Raw genomic sequence first — 17,760 nt, 5'->3', positions numbered from 1 at the left:
GAACCATTAGTTTATTTTTATTTTGTTTTCCTTATGTGTGGAGATTTATCTGATAAAAATCGTTATGAGCAATGTCTGAGATTTTGCTGCCTGTTTTCTTCTATGATTTTTATGATTTAAGGTCTAATAGTTAAATCTTTGATTTATTTCAAATTTATTCTTGTGTGTGGTGTAAGAAGATGGTCTAGTTTCATTTTTCTGCATGTATCTGTCCAATTTTCCCAATGCCATCTATTGAATAAACTATCTTTAGCCATTGTATGTGCTTGCTTCCTCTGTCAAATATTAACTATAAAGGGGTATGTTTATTTCTGGACTCTCTATTCTGTTCCATGGATCTATGTGTCTGTTTCTGTGTATTTTTAAATGCCAATAATGAACTAACAGAAAGGAAAATTAAGAAAATAATCACATTAACAATTGCTTCAAAAAGAATAAAATACCTCCGAATAAACCTAATCAGGTATGTAAAAGACCTGTACATGAAACATTGTAAGACACAGAGGAAAAAAATTAAAGAAAATACAAATAAGTAGAATCATATACCATGTTCATGGACAGGAAGAATTAACATCATTAAAATGTTCATACTACCCAAAGTAATTTATAGATTCAGTGCAATTCCTATCAAGATTCCAATGGTGTACTTCACAGAACTAGAACAAATATTTCAAAAACTTACATAGAACCACGAAAAGCCCCACATAGCAACAACAAATGAGAAAGAACAAAGTTGGGGGACCCACATTACCTAATATCAAACTATACTATAAGGCCATAGTAATCAAAATGGTCATATATTTAATTTTTATGAAAAGAAGAAAAAGAGAAAGAAAGAGACATTTAAAAGCATGGATCCTCAGGAAGGGAAAATGAAACATGTCATTTATTGGAAGTTGACAATAGTTTGAGGATGGCTAACTTTCTGCTCTGTATATGCCCTGCAATATCTAAATGTTTTTCTGCATAAATTCTACACTTAAACATTAAGAACTGTTTTCCATGGGCTAGACATGAATCACATTGCTTTTTGACACACACGCACTCACAAAACTCTACCTTTCAAATCTCAGCATTAACCAACTGACTTTATTAGTTACTCTGTCCCTATTTCAGTTCCCAAGGATTTGAGAAAATGGCACCAAAGCTCAAAGGAGAGGGGATGTTTTTCATAACAGGACTGAGATTATTCAATGACTTCATTTCAGTCATCATTCATCTGGTGAATGGAAAGATGACAATTTTATTACCCACACACATACACACTGGTGGCATGAATGTAACTTCTTCAGGGAAATGACATCATGGCAGAGATATATTCCAGATAAATTTCTCAGGTGTATTTTTTCTTGCCCCTACTCTGGATCACAGCTGACTGGTGTCACTTGAGTTGTGGACAGGGCTCATGTAATGTGAGCCTCCATGAGTGTAGAAAGAGCTCTGGACTTGGAAACAGTACATGAGGTCAAGTTCTACCTTGGCCTCTCATCAGCTCTTCTACTTGGGGCTGCTCACATCTTCTCTGACCTTTTGTGTTCTGTCTCTGAAATGGGAATAATACCACCAGTTTTTCTCATTTCCTGGGGTTTCAGATGAAGTCATGAATGTAAAACAGTCTTTGTAAATGTTGTGCATGGTTCTGAAGGAAGGTATTATTACTATCAATACTAATATACATAAGACTTTTGAAAAACAGGACATAAACATAATGATAAGGGGAACCATGAAAGACACACACATCCTAATTACAGAGATAACTGGGCCATGCTGAGAGCATTTGAAGAAGAATTGAATGATTGCTTGTCTCACCACTTCTTTCTCACTTTCTCTAAATGCCGTTCATGCTCTTAGAGAACCATAGCTCCTCAATGAACTTCCTGAATTAATCTCAAAATAATAAGAGGTTTTGAATCTCTTTTGGTGGCTGCCACACTGCTTTTTCTTTCTCAATACATTCCTATCACTCTCCCAGCACTTGCATCATGCAAGGATGCTGAAACCTTGAACTCCCCCAGTGGAGGCATGGGGAAAGTGGCTGCACACTGAAAAATGCAAGGCATCTGGAAAGAGTGCCCAGAGGCTGTAATGTGCTCCAGTGACCAACTGGCTGACTGTATCCTGTTCTCTCATTCTTTTATTCCCTCCAGACATCCTTGGTTTCCTTTCCAACGCTGAGTAGTAATGACTTCTTCATCTGGCACAGTCACTGGAGAGAGAAAGAGACTCAGAGCCTTCCCAGGCCACTCCAGCGATGCCCTGTTCTTATTGGCCAGAAAAGATGATGGACGAGCAGCAGATGCTGCTGTCAGCCCAGCTCCATCACTCAGTCTCTAGAGATTATCGATACTCACTAGAGGCCAGTCAGCTGTTCAGTCAGGGAGTCCCAGGATCAATATAGCTCCCATATCCGGGAATATTTAAGCTCTTAGAAGGCAATCACTCTTCAGAACACTATGCACAAGATACTAATATTCAGATAGTCATCACCTCAAAACTTGAGGCTAAGTATATCTCCCCGAAATCTGTACTCAGAAAATCAGCTGTATAGCACTGATTGGTGTAACTCAGTGGGTTGGGCATTATCCCATAAACCAAAAGGTCACTGGTTTGATTCCTGTCAGGGCCCATGCCTGGATTGCAGGCCAAGTCCCCGGATGGGGTCATGCGAGAGGCAACCCACTGCTCTTTCTCTCTCTCCTTCTTTTCTTCTCTCTCTAAAAATAAATAAATATATACACAAATAATGAGCTGCATAAAATTTACTGATCTCTCCATTTCTGAGAGGTCATAGCACCACTGGAATGTCACCTGTTTCCTGTCCCATTTACTCCTTATCACCTTACTCTGTTTCCAGATTTAGTGACTGCAGAGTTCCTCAGACACAGCAGGCAAGTGTTGTAAACACCAATTTGTAAAATACTATCCAAGATTAGTGTTGTGCTGGCCCTAGGATGCATCATCAAATCCTTTCCATTTTGTCTAATTTTCTCTGAGGAACTAAGCCTGGATTACTACATGTCAGTTTGCACACAAATCCCTAACACGCCTGCAGCACGAGGCCCTAGTCTATGCTCTGTATTGGTAGGTTCAGAGGAAAGGGGAATGGGGCTGGACACTTTTTTTCTATGAACCAGACACGCCTAAATTTGGTTTATGTCTAAGTGCACAAGATGCTGGCCTTTATGTGGGCTCTTTAACAAACAGCTGAGTGGTCTCTAATGCATTTCAGTTCAATGATCTCTGTAGGCTGAAGGTGGGACCTGGGACTGACAGAGGTAGCAGCTGCTGCCATCCATCACTTTCTCCCTGGCCAATAAGAGGAGTGCAGGACTTGCTTATGAGCTGGATAAGCTGACTGCTGACTGACAGATGAAGAAATCTTTACTTGGGCTTGCAAGAGGAACCTGGCAATGTCATAATGAAACATATGGATATAACAGTGCTCTTTGATAGGTCAAACACTTTTCAAATTCAGAAACATTACGTCTGTTTACAGTGTGTTAGTGCATAGTGATTTGTTATTATGTGATTGCATGGTTTAGGGTTAGTGTGTTATTTTGGGAAAGATAACGTAACTCATAGAGTTGTCTAAATGTATCCTTAATGTTGAGGATTTTAGGTAGGAAATGTACATTATTTCAAATTAAGTCTGACTAGTAAAAATAGTGAATCCCAGAGGGACCTCTGCCGCTAAGATAGCTCTTCAAAGCTGTGCAAAACTTAAGGGAAGGAGCTGGGTCTTGTACATTTCTTTATTGACCCATCTTTGGATGCAGGATGTCATTAAAGCTATAAGGTCTACACTGGTGAGAGAGTCACCAACATCGAAGACAAGCTTAATTACAGCTGTCTTTTGTAAGCCAAGATGAATAGTGGTGGAAGGTGCTGTATCAGAATTCTACTAATAACAATGACGATGATAAGATATTAAAATAATAGAGGTCAGATAGTGACACTTAACCATCAGATGCAAGGTGGGGGCAGTAATTGTAATGAACACAAGCGCACACTGGCAGCCCAAAGAGGCTCGCCTCCAGAGGGTCACTAGAGCATGGTGCTCCGGGAGTCAGATATTTGGATGGCCACCAAGGGTATTGCTCAATCTGCATAACCAAAATTGATCAAGTATAGATGACCAGGAAGTGAAGGGAAACTGCCCCACTTTGTGACAGTATGGATAGACCTGGAGACCATCGTGCTAAGTGAATGAGCCAGTCAGAGAGAGACAAATACCACATGATTTCACTCATATGCGGACTCTAATGAACAAACTGAACTAGCAAGCAAAATAGAGACAGACTCATAGATAGAGAGCAGAATGACAGCTATGGGGGATGTTGGGGGTAGATGGATTGAGCAAAAAGGAAAAAGGACTTACGGACATGCACAATAATGTGGTGATTGCAGGGGGAGGGGGTATAAGGGAGGTAAATGGTAATGGGGAAAAGAACAACTTAAAAATAATTTAAAAATTGATCATTAAACTTTCCTAGTTTCTGACCACGAGTTAGTTTTTAGACCTGGAATATGTTATAGTGAAGAAATGATCAAGACTCCAGGAAGAAGGGCTGAAACATTATAGCTCCCTATCCTTTTTAGATTCTTTGTCCTAAGAGGCCAACAGGGATAGTGAGGGTCCACCACACTGGCAGGGTCGACAGTGCTTATTAGGAGAAAGGGTTGCTGTTACACAATGGGGACAGGGAGAATATGCAGGCACCCAAGTGATGTCTTTCCATTCTTTTTTGAAAAGATTTTATTTATTTATTTTTAGAGAGAAGGGAAGGGAAAGAGAAAGAGAAGGAGAGAAACATCAGTGTCTGGTTGCCTCTCACATGCCCAGTACTGGGGACCTGGCAAGCAGCCCAGGTATGTATGTGCCCTGACAGGAATCAAACCAGTGACCCTTTGGTTCATAGGCTGGCACACAATCCACTGAGCCACACCAGCCAGGTCTATTCATGGTATACTTCTGCACTAATATGATGACCCGGTTAAGGAAGGGTGACCAGGGGCTTCAACCCTTAAATGGCGAGGATCTGAGTCACCCTAACAGAAACGCCACCTGGACCTGAGACATGCTAGCCAAGAGGAAGGGGATGGTAAGGAAGTGCATGGTAAGTAAGAAAGATGATGAGTATCAGTTGTGGCCTAGAGACCAGTCTCGGCAGTAGAGGTTGTCTTTCACCTCACTAACTTCTTTTGTGTGAGTTTCCCCTGGAAAAGAGACTCTGTGTAGCCCTGGAGGAGCTTCTAATCTAATTTATTATGTGAAACAAGATTTGAGTAATGTAAGGAATGGCCAGTAACAAATGCCACAATGTGCCACCCACTCACTCCTCTAGCTTCCAGGAGTGTTGGTGGCTGATATCTGCCAGCTGAGTCCCTCTTTAGGAATTGCCCGTGGTTGAAAAGAGCTGTCTAATCCAAAGTCACTACCCGCCTTTCTTGTACAGACCAAAATAAATGACTTGTCAATGAGGCATATAAATGCCTGATGCATTTGCCAGGTAAGGTCTTTTTTGTGACTGCGTCACAGCTTAACTTCTGTCCCTGCCCATTCTTGCTTTTCTCTTCCCTTCTCTTTTCTTCAACAGGTGCTGATCCAGCAAACACTCTACAATGAATACCCTGCATACAAATCACCATATCAGAATCTGCTTCTTCTTCTTGAGGAACTGAGTCAGTGACCAAAGAGCTTTAAAAAGTTAAGCAATTTCAATTTCTGAAACAGAAAGAATTAAATAGAACCGCTGACAGATAATGTCAAAAAATCTCCCAGAACATAAAACAAATGGATAAGAAAAAAAAAATCCAGTGTTTCTCCAAAAGGAGTTTTAAGGAGGAGAAGAAAGGAAAAAAAAGAGATCTCCAAGACTTGAAGGACTCAAGTCTTTAGATTAACATTCTTCTAAGTATTCAACTGGATGAATGAAAAAAGATTCACCTATAGACATATCATCATTTAAATTTTGACCATCGAAAATAAAGAGATTATCGGATCTTTAAAAGAGGTGATCAAAAAAGAATATGATTCAGACCAGGATGAGTTGTTTTCCTCTCTCCTACTATATAAATATAAGAAATGAGGATTCCTTTGCCTGTAATACTTGTGTCATTCTCTTTTAAGCAACACAGATTCATGGAGAGAGAATTGCAATTTCCTTCTCTATAGGCCCAACCATACTGTCATTTTGGCTGTGTACACTTACAGAAGCTTACTACTTATTTTTCAATTTTTAGAATTAATCTGTAAACAAAACACTTATGAGTTAAGTATAGCTACAGATAAGAAAGCAAATATTATAAACCTAGGCACCATAAAAGAAATGATATAGTTGCCAGAGGTTGGGACATGAAGATTGGGGTAAAGATGTGGGAGATTACAGGGGTGCTAACTTCCTCACTGACAGAGTGCAATGTCAAGATATACTCTCTGGTACTTGTGAAACAATAAATAGAATTTCAGTTGTTATTTAAGTTTAAAAGATAAATGACTAAAATAATATCAGCAAAAGAAAGGAACAAGGAAGGTAAGATATTGTGTAGTATCTATGAGACATAGGAACTTTTGAAAGTTAATACATTGAAAAAAAGGAGCTGTGAGCATAATACTACAGGTGTTCACTTGAGTGACCTCACTGAGGTTGGGTGAACAATGCCATTCGTTCCCTCGATAACATACTGACTGATCATGAGTAGACCACTCTCTAGACACTCCTGCCCTTTGGTGCCTACCAACCAATTTGTAAACTCACCTGAGAGTCAGTTGGATTGCCCCACACATGTTCATGACCAAACAGGATGAGAAAAATTCCACACCTATGTATGAATACATACGTTATTATAGTGAATTGAATTGTGTCCCTCCGAAAATCATATGTTGAAGCCCTAACCCGTAATGTGACTGTATGTGGAGAGAGGGCTTAGGAAGGTAATTAAGAGTAAATGAAGTCACAATAGTGGGGCCCTAATCTACTTTCCTGTCACAAGAGGAAGAGGCATCAAAGACCTCAATGTCGCTCACACACACAGAGAAGAGGCCATCTGAGGACACAGACAGAAGGCAGCCATCTCCCAGCCAGAGGTAGGTCTCACTGGACACCAATCCTGACAACACCTTGATCATCGACTCCAAGCCTCCAAAACTGTGAGAAAATAAATTTCTGTTGTTTAAGCTACTCAGTCTGTAGTGTTTTATAATGGTAGCACTGGCAGACAAATACAAGTGTTATGTAAATATATGTTATGAAGTATATATTATCATAATATAACTTAATTGACTTTTAAGTAAACTAATAAAATATAAGTGTGATATAAGAGAAATCTTTGAAAAATCAGTTGAATGCTTTGAAAATTCTTTGTTGAATGATTTGTTAAAGGCCAGTCACTAAAAATATTGCTGTTGAATTAAGTATGGGAAGGCGACATTAAAAGATTGGCAGGAATTACAAAGCTATCTGGATTGATTCTCCACACAGTTGCTTTTTAGGAGGCTTTAACTCCTCACTCCTCTTTTAAAAAAAAATGACTAGAAACTGTATACCAGGCATTCCAGTTGTAGCTGATGCACGACAACCCATATGACATTCAAAGTGGCAGCTTTGTCTTGAATACAAGGAAAGACTTTGGCCTACATCAATGATTTGTACATGTCATTTATTATAATTCCCATGTTAACTGACTTTTTCAATGAACTGATCAGTGACTGGCCCCACATCTTCTACAGTATTTTAAATGCAGTGGTAACCCTCCAAATAAGAACCAGAAGAAAGAGGGACAGGAAGAGGAAGCGCAGGAGAAGCTGGAGGAGAAGAGGAGGAGGAGGCCACAAGGCTGACGTACCAGGAGGAAGGAGGAAATTTCAACCGCCACTTCTAAGACGTAGGACTGGAGAGTGGGGCGTGGAAGTATTTATTTTTAATTTAATCCTACTCTTACCATTTTGGACTTTTTATCTACTACTTGTAGGAATTACTTTTATAGCAAATACACAAAGTCTGCATAGCTTTTGATTCCAAGTAATTCCGTTGGTAGGAAGTTGCAGCAAACTTTTGAGTCTATTCAAGGCTGGTGTGAGGCTGCCTGTGTTCGCATTCTGACTCCAGTGGTGTGCGTGTGTGTGGACTTAGGCAGTTCACTTAGTTTCTTTATACCACCCACCATCTGTAAAATGGGAATCATAATAGAGAACCTACTTCGTGAGTTTTTGTAAAGATTAAATGAGTTAATGTATGTGTAAAACATTTAGTTAAGGATCAGGCACATAGAAAGAAAGTAGTAAATGTTAACTTATTATTTTATGAAAATAAACAAATGTACTGATGTTTATATGGATATTTATTACAGTATTATTTTGATAAAAAACTGCAACAACTCAAATGAGTAGCAATGAAAAAATGTTTAGATTAGTTGTTACATTTATAAGATGACAGTCAGCTATTAAAAAATCTTGTTTCCAAAAATATTTGTTGACACGAGAAAATCCTGGTTATATCATCTTAAGTGAAAAAGGCAGGCATAGCCCTGGCTGGTGTGGCTCAGTGGATTGAGTGTCAGCCTATGAACCAAAGGATCACTGGTTCGGTTTCCGGTCAGGGCACATGCAGTCAGGTCCCCAGTGCGGGGCACGCAAGAGGCAACCACGCATGATGTTTCTCTCCCTCTCTTTCCCCTTACCTTCCCCTCTCTAAAAATAAGTAAATAAAATATTTAAAAAATAGAAAGTAAAAGGCAGGCATACAACTATCTGTATCCATATAGATATAGCTATGTCTGCATGCATATGCTCATAGTGTGGACTGTGTGTATATACATATATGTATATGTACATATATACTGTATATACATACACAAATATACATGTAGTCCCAATTTTGTAAAAGAAAAATCTAGGAATATAAAAAACTCGGAAGGAAATAACTAAGGTGTTAATGGTGATTGTCTCTTTAGGCGACAGGACTGTAGGTCATGTTTACTGTTTTATTCATGGATCTCACACCTCTGAGGATGCCATTTCTGCCGGCTCTCATTTGAACAGAGTACCTCCTCAAAATGGAGCTGACCCACTGCCTGTGGTCAGGTCTCAGACCTGGCCAGGGTCCTGCTGCTGTCCACTGCACCTGTGTGGCCGAGGGACATCCCTGGTGAGTGGGACGAAAAGAGGAAGCAGGAAGATGAGCTGAGTGGGACAGACGACTGTGATGCTCCTTGGAGTCAACCTAGATCAGCAGGAATGATTATGACACAGTGAGATGTGGGATCCAATATGTAAGAAAATAATCTTATAAATATTCCATAAGATTTGGTGAGAAATGAGGTGTTAGGAGACATCAATAGAGGGTATGTACCTGGATGTGTGGTGCAGGAGGTTGGATATTTTTGCAAGTTCCAGCCCTCCTTTCTGAAGATCAGCCAGGCATCCTCTGGCTCTGCTTGGTCCTTCAGCTCCTTCTGTGTGGCCAAGCTCTCCTCCCTGCACAGGACATGCACATGTCTTTCAGTGCCGCCCTCTCCTTCCAGCCCACACTTGCCAGCCGTCCTTTAATCTCCTGCCTTCCAGCACCCTGCACACCCAGCGCTCCACACATTCCACGGGGTCAGTACGCAGCTCCCAGGGCTCTTTCATCATTGGAAGACCAGACAGTTGTTGCTAAGCAGAGTATACAGGGCACAACTGTAGTAGCCAACTGTTTAACTCCAGCTAATTCATGGTATTTCTCAGTTTGCCTGGATTATCAGTGGGGGAAGCAATGATTTTCCAGTTTACTACAAAAGCTGATGTCATTGATGACTTGTAATAAGAATGATAGTTGTGTTCTATGACTTTAATTTTACTCAGATCCCAAGAAGGAAGCATTATTCAATTTATGTTATTTTCAGCATAGTGATTAGTTCTGCCAGGAAATAAGAAGTCATGAAAGAAATAGATGGCTTTGAAATTGTCTTATATAGTAAGACAACATTGGGATGTAACTTGGAATAAATTGTATATGTCTGTATCTCTGACACATGGAAGTCACTTGAAATTAAATAGAACTAAAATCAAACTCTGGCTCCACTTTGTACTAGTGTCGTTATTTGGGCTCTTACTTCATTTCTCTGAGCCTCATTTTCCTCTTCTTTAAAATGGAGGCAATGCCAGTTACTGTGGAAGTCAATGAGGACAAACATGTAAAGGGGTTCCTCAGTGTCTGCTACAAAGTCACCACCCAGCAAATGTGCAGGCCCTCCACCACCACCTATATATACAGGTCTGAATGTATAGTTGAATTTTGTTTTAATCTTGGAAAGTGGCTAAGCTGGTCAATAGTCATGTGGCCATGTCTTAAGGAATAACACCACAAAGATTATTGGTACAATGGGAAATGGAATGGTCATTTGAAACTTTCTGCTCTAAAAGAATTTCTGACTCACTCAAATTTATAGTAATTGAATATCATCAGTTGTGGAAGACGGGACCAAGACCTGATGAAACAGTGCAACGGGTCTCATTCTCTTACTTTTTATTAATATGATCCAACATTTCAGTTTCTAAAGTCTTCATGGTTAAATGGATAGGAAATAACGAGTGTGGTCTTTGTCACAACAGACATTTGGTACATTTTTGTTGACTGGTGCATGCACAGTGGTTTTCAGAGTGGAGGTTCTCACTCTTTTTCCCTGTGTGCAGCCTGGGGATATTCACTGTGGAAGGTAACAGAACAGTCCTTCAAAAAAACCTTCTCTTGTGGCTGATGGACTGTTGACATTTACTGGATGCTGCCTCGGTGCTAATCACCTCACTCATTTACATCCTTATCTCTTTCATTTCTCCCAAACATGCCTCCCCCTGGGCAGGTCCTGAACTGAAGAGTGCGATGTCTGCACAGCTCGGAAAACACACACATTTTCCATGGCCTTTGGACAAATTTATTGTCATCAAAGCAGTAGGGAGACAGTGGTCAAGTGGGGTGCCAGCCTGGTGGAAAAACAAGGAAAAAACAAACTAAACCGAATCAAACTTCAACACCGTGAGACCGTGTCTAGAGAAGTAGTAAGAAAAGGACAAGAATATTTAGAGAATGTCAACTATGTTTTAGGCATTATGCACACATGACCTTAAAAGAATCTACCACAATGTCTCCCTTTTTAGACTTTGGCTCTCCTTATTTCATACGACCTTTTGGAATACATGTGAAATAAACATGGACAAGTTGGAAGACTTTGGAAGGTGTAAGATGGAGAGGGAGAAATGTTAACAGAATCTTTGACTCTTTCCTCTCACTCTAGCTTTGCATATCTCCATCATCACAGTCTGGGGTGTCTTCTCTGAGCTCAGGGGAAGCGATGCTGGTGAGGGGAGCATGAGCTCAGGGCATAATGCGGACTGTTCTGTTCACTATGTGACCTCAGGCAAGGTTTCAGCTGCCTCAGGTGTGAGATGAGGATGATATGCACCTTAGAGAGCTGAGGAGTAGAAATTAAAATTTTTAAGTAACAAATATATATTCGTTATTCAATATACTAGGGCAATTTCTTGTATTTGTTGCTACCTCTAAATCCAGTCCCTCAAAACCACTTGTCTAGATTATATAAATTTTTTAGTTGGTCTGCCAATATTCTTGTCTGATTTGACACCAGAGTGATCTTTCTAAAATGCTAATTTAATATCACTTTCTTACTTCTATATCTTCAGTGCCTAAATATTTAGTGCTCTTTTTTAAGGCATGTGAAAAGCTTTAAAACTTGTCCCTACACTATCAAAGACTCTTTTCTATTAACCATTCCCCATCCTCAAAGCAGGCTACCTAGGCAAGTGGCTTATGTAGTCACCCAGGGCCCTCAAAGGGACTCCGCCCTTGATTTAATGCTCTGCTATGGACTTCTAGAAATTCTTCGTGATTTTATCTTTGAACTTGTATTTTCTAAGCCACAGATGTCACATGTAGCCACAGAGCATAGGCATGATGAGCAGCACAGACACATTGGGCTGCGGTTTGCACGTACAAGGCTCAGCACTGCAGCAGAAACTGGCTGAGCAGTTGTTGGTGGGGCCTCCAGGCCGCATGTTCTTGGGACAGTCTTGGGTATCATGGGTCCCCTGGGGAACATTCAGACTTAGAACCTGGACCCGGATTGGCAGTGGCAGTGTTGGCAGTAGAAGCCAAAGTGGCAGCCATGGCAGCAAAGGTGGCTTGGGGAAAGAGGAGGGACTTTGTACTGGGTCTGTGCCAGCCTGTGGTGGAAGACGGGCTGCCCATCCATCTCTGGAAGCCATCCCTGCACGTTTGTGCAAATATGAACTCTCCAGCCTGAGCAAGGGTCAGTAATTCAGGAGATAAGGCAGTAAACATCATCAGTAAATTATCACAAAATTAAAACACACACAAGGATATTGCTTGCCGTAAGACATATGAGAGAATTGCCAGAGTTCTTCAAAGAGTTTGAATCTCTGGTTTTGAAAACTGCTGCAACATATGAGGCAAATATCCACAATCTTAGAAATAAAGATTAAGTTTAAAGATGATCACATTTCACAGAGAAGAAAGCTATTTTATGTGACCATTAATAAGAAGGCATTTTTAAACATTAAAATTTTCATAGTAATTGAAGACACAGGGATGGAATGTAAACATGTATTGTGAACTATATGTAAATCATGCAACTACTTTTCATTCGTGCAACTTCCGTAAGTTTCAGGGAATGTCACAGGAAACATTCAAATGCCATTGTAGAAATTTACATTTAAAATCAAATTCATATTTATATGATATTGATTTTTATGAAAAGTGCAGTGTTTAAGAAAGTATTCTGCAAGAGTACTCAGCTCTAGACCTACTAAACTTTATATTATAAAATAATTTATTAGAAATGTATCTAGTGTTGTTAGAGCCTATAAAAATATCCTTAACAGTGCCAGTAAATTTCCATCAGCATAAAGATCATTCCTAAATTAAAAATTATCAAAAATTATTTGTTATATTGCATTAGCTAGGAGCTACTGACATTACTTTTCATTGTATTGTTTGATGATTGAGCTCTTAAAAGTGCAAATTATTTTTTCTTTGTAAATGACTTTGTAGAAAAATGAGCCAGAAACCAAGATATCCCATTAACAAAGTATTATTATTCATTGTATTACACAAAATTATCAGACCAAGGATATAATTTTCTTTGTATTTTACAAGTATATGTTGGACATACAAGGTCTGCCTGGAAACTATCCAGCCATATACTATGAAAAATAGAGACATTTATTGAAGAAGATATGAAATACAAAAAACACTGTACATAAGACAATGATGCCTCAGGCCCCTTTCAAGTAGGTGCTTTGGGACCTCACACAGTTCTCCAGTATCATTAGCAACTGCAGGACGATGTTCCTTGTGCTCTGGTAGCAGAAGCTGTGGCCAAACTTTGCCACGGCGTGTTTCACACCAAAATCCCTCCTCAAAATTTCAGACAGTCCTTTTTGGAATTCCCAGGTAAGCTTCTAGTTCTTGTACTGTCAGTCGCTGATCTTTGTTGATTCCAGCCCGTACATGTTCAACATTCCCAGGTGCTCTGTTTGCCGCAGGCCTTCCAGAACGTGGATCCCTTCCAACAGATCCTCGACCATCTCTGAGGCATTTGTGCCACGTATATGTGCACTGCACTCACTGCGTCATCCCTGAAAGCCTTCCGAATCATCCCAATAGTTTCTGTGGAGGAATGTGCAAGCCTAATGTAAAATTTGATGCAGATATGTTGCTGTACTTGTGCAGTCATTTTGTATGTGACAGCCACACAGTACACAGGCTCACTCAATGGTGTCTAACTGCCCCCACTGACAAGGACAGTGAAGTCATCATTATTCACACATACACATTCCTGTCCACTCTCCTTGGCTGATTGGTTACATTGATGTCATGCAACCTGTTCTCATTACATTAACAGTGGGTGGACTTTTTCCAGACAGACCTTGTATATCACTACTACTTCATTACTTTCTTTTTTAAAGGAAAAAGTTTTGTATTTGCCCTGACTGGAGTAGCTCAGTGGATTGAGCTCGGGCCTGCGAACCACACGATTGCGGTTCGATTCCCAGTCAGGGCACATGCCTGGGTTGCAGGCCAGTTCCCGGTTCCTGGCGGGGGACACACGAGAGGCAACCATACATTGATATTTCTCTCCTTCCCTTCCCCTCTGAAGATAAATAAATAAAATCTTTAAAAAAAAAGTTTTGTATTTTAGCACCTTTAACTGATCACTTTCCCCCTGCCTTTTTAACTAAGGGCCTCACATTTTCATTCTGTGCAGAGCCCCACAAAATATGCAGAAGACCCTGCCCATCCCCTCTACCATGACTCACCTTTTATTAGGTGCCTAACACACTTCTTTTCAGTATTTGGACCCACAATGTCCTCCCATCTTGGCATTACTTTGATTATATTGTTTATTCTGCTTAGGATACCTTGCCAACCCTCTTGCCTATAAAAATCCTACTCACTCTTTTATACTCAGTTCTGCTTATTATAAAAATACTACATTTCTGTAGCACTTTACACATGCATTGGTTAGAGCCTTACTACTTTGTGCTATCATTATCAGTTTGTGTGTTCTGTGCTTTTGCTAGAGTCTGATGGTTCACCACCATTTCTTAGTGCTTAGTTCTATGATTTTCACATTTTAGAAGTTAATGCACATGATTAAACAGAGTATGGAGGAAAGCAGCAGTCAACAAAATTAAAAATAAGGAAATGCCAAAAATTTGGCTGAGACATTGATCAGGGTATCTTCACCTTGTCTCAAGTGTCCTTGCCTCTGACTGCTTTATTCATGGAGATAAGACAGAGACTCTAAGATCTGAAGGATTAGTAGAAGCCAGTCAGGCAAAAGAGAACAGGGGTGAAGAAGGCAGCATCAAAAGAAGGAGGGGTGGTAGGTGCAAAGTCCCAGAGGCAGGACAGTACATGCTGAGTCCCAGAACTGGTGAGCGTTCCCTCCTAAGATTCTTCCTGGTCCTGAAACGATGGCCTTCACATTGAGAGAAGACATATTTTGGAACAAGAATTATAGAAGTATTATTCTCCCCTTCTAGGACCTCCAAATAAGCTTTTAAGATTCACCTCTATGTCAATAATAATGACAGGCAAGCTACTTAACAAAATATGTAAAGCAATACATAGAACTTTCCTTATTACAAAAGTTGGACCATTGCATATGTCCTTGTACCCTTGCCATCTACCAGCTCATTAGCTAATCAGTGATGCTCTTGGTACAATTGGATGGCTCACTGAATAAATTAGCCAGTGTCACAGAGGTTCATTTCTGGGTGTGGAGCAGATGGGGATGACTTCGGCCTACAGCCAGAGAGAATGTTCCTCCCTACCTCTGGTGTCAGATCACAGTTAGAAAGAGGTAAAAGAGGATCATGGCAAATCCACTTCTACCAGCACAGGGAAGAGTGAAATAAGCCAGTCAGAGAAGACAAATACCATATGATTATACTTATATGTGGAATCTAGTGAAGAAAATAAACTAACAAACAAAATAGAGACAGACTCGTAGATACAGAGAACAGACTGACAACCCTCAGAGGGGGGTGGGTTTGAGGGGCTGGGTGGAAAAGGTGATGAGATTGAGCAGAGAAATAGGAACTCATTCACACAGACTAGACTATGGTGATTACCAGAAGGAAAGGGGGTAAAGGGAGGATAAATGGTGACTGAAAGAGACTTGACTTTGGGTGGTAAACACACGATACAATCTAAAGATGATGCATTGTAGAATTCCACACCTGAACATTTTATAATTTTATTAGCCAATGTCACTCCAATAAATTCAGTAAAGTTTATTTGTTCAAAAAGAGCAGTTGGAAAGACAAAAAAGAAGACAAAAGAGAAAACTTTTTAAAGCCAATGTTCTTGGCATATAAAACAGAATCAAAGTCTGGTTTTCTAAGTCCAATGTGAAGGTCTCATTGTCCTGAAAGAAGCATAGTTAACATATCTTAAGAGTTTCATTAAAATGAAATCTTTTATTATAGTTCATAACTTTAGTTACACTTTAAAATACAGTTCATTGTAATATATATGAATTCTCTGAATTTAGGAACAACAGGTAACTAAAGACTACAAATAACCTGAAAATGACCTAAAGATTTTATGCTGAATAAGTTCACAGGCTTTCAGTCTTTTCTGATCCTTGATATTCTATTGTACTTATGGATTTTTTTGTTTTAGTCTCTTATGGATTCAGTCCTATGCTATTTTTATTTTGGCTCTGTAGGTGACTGAACATGTGGCAAAAGTTCTGTGAACGGGTGTATGAAAACACCAGAAAGTGAGTGAGACATGAACATGCAGTCAAACTTAGATATCTATAAAGTACACGTTACATTTGTAAGCTTGTAAATAATTTTCTTGGGAAATATATTTCAACCACTACCTGTGATCAGGACAGGAAAGAGAGGCAAGACTCTGCGAGTTCATCCTTCATATAACAAAAAAGCACAAATGAAAAGAAAAGTAAGTTCATTTCCTACAGCAAAAAATGTTCTACTACATGTTATAGTAGGCTGTCTAAGGAATTTTAAGATATACCCTGTGAAATTTTAGAAGTTACTGAACTCTATTAAAATCTCGTTTTCAACCATTGAAGAAACTGTGGTCCAAGTTGGCGTGTCAAGGCTGGTAGGTCACATATTTTTGACTGTAGCTCAGATTTCTGGGAGACACGTCTTCCTCGTTAGTTTCAGGTGACAGCTCAGCTCACTGTACAGGAGAGATCCACTTGTAGAGAAAGAGAGAAGAGGGAGAGGAAGATTTAGCACTGCATTTTCACAGGGCAAGAAATTCCACCCCCGCTCCAATGTGTGTTGGCCGGTTGCCTAGGATCTTGTGAAACACATGACCATCACTCTTCTGCCTATTTCTGGCCTGGATTTGGAGCTTGGTGGCTAGGCAAACGCTAGTGGGAGCTAAAATTAGGCAGCCAAATTGTGACAAAACATACTTGTCTTCAACAAAGGAGAGATGTCTATTAAAGAAAAATTGGATCTATCTATGGGTCAATGTCAGTCAGATACATCTTAGTAGCCTGCTTCAATCATGCAAAATCTGAACTAAAATAGACCAATTAGTTAGACTGTGTTCTGATTTCTAACTCTGTAGTTTGGCCATAACAACCCAGTTCTACAGTAAATGGTCTGGTCTACCTGGAGGAGAGTCTAGAGTGGAAACAACATAAAAACTATTGACATAAATGGTGGAAAGAAGAACAAATAGATATCACCACATATTTAGAATTAATGTAATATTATGGTGTTGAGGATGTCAAAGTTTGGCAGTCATACATCACAGGGGGAATGCGTTCAGAGTGACAAGTACAGCATTATTTTTCACTTGATAGTATCTGATAGAAAAGGGTTGTCATCAAAATTAAAGCAAAGAATAGTAACAACAATGTCTTACATATTTTTACACATACTTTTCCAAACATCTTGGTCAATATCTTTGACCACCCACTTTATGGGTGTGGTGCTGTGGGCTACTCAGAGATGAGTCAGAGACTTTTCTCACCCATCAAGAAGCATAAGGTCCATTTAGAGACAAGAAATAAGTGAAGGGAAATGACAGAACAAAAAAGAATTCAATAGTAGTTTGAGGTGATAGAACAGATACTTATACGATAGTGCAAGGTTAACCGTCACCTGCCTTTTGTGGATGAATTGAAGGAAAAATAATTACTTCTGTTTTCAGTGATGATTGAGATTATATTTTCAGAAAAGTGTGGGTG

Source organism: Sturnira hondurensis, unplaced genomic scaffold, assembly GCF_014824575.4.
Source record: "Sturnira hondurensis isolate 20B ecotype Veracruz unplaced genomic scaffold, ASM1482457v3 Scaffold0015596, whole genome shotgun sequence".
Lineage (NCBI taxonomy): Eukaryota > Metazoa > Chordata > Mammalia > Chiroptera > Phyllostomidae > Sturnira > Sturnira hondurensis.
The sequence above is the reverse complement of the archived record's forward strand: the minus strand, read 5'-3'. Positions refer to the sequence as shown.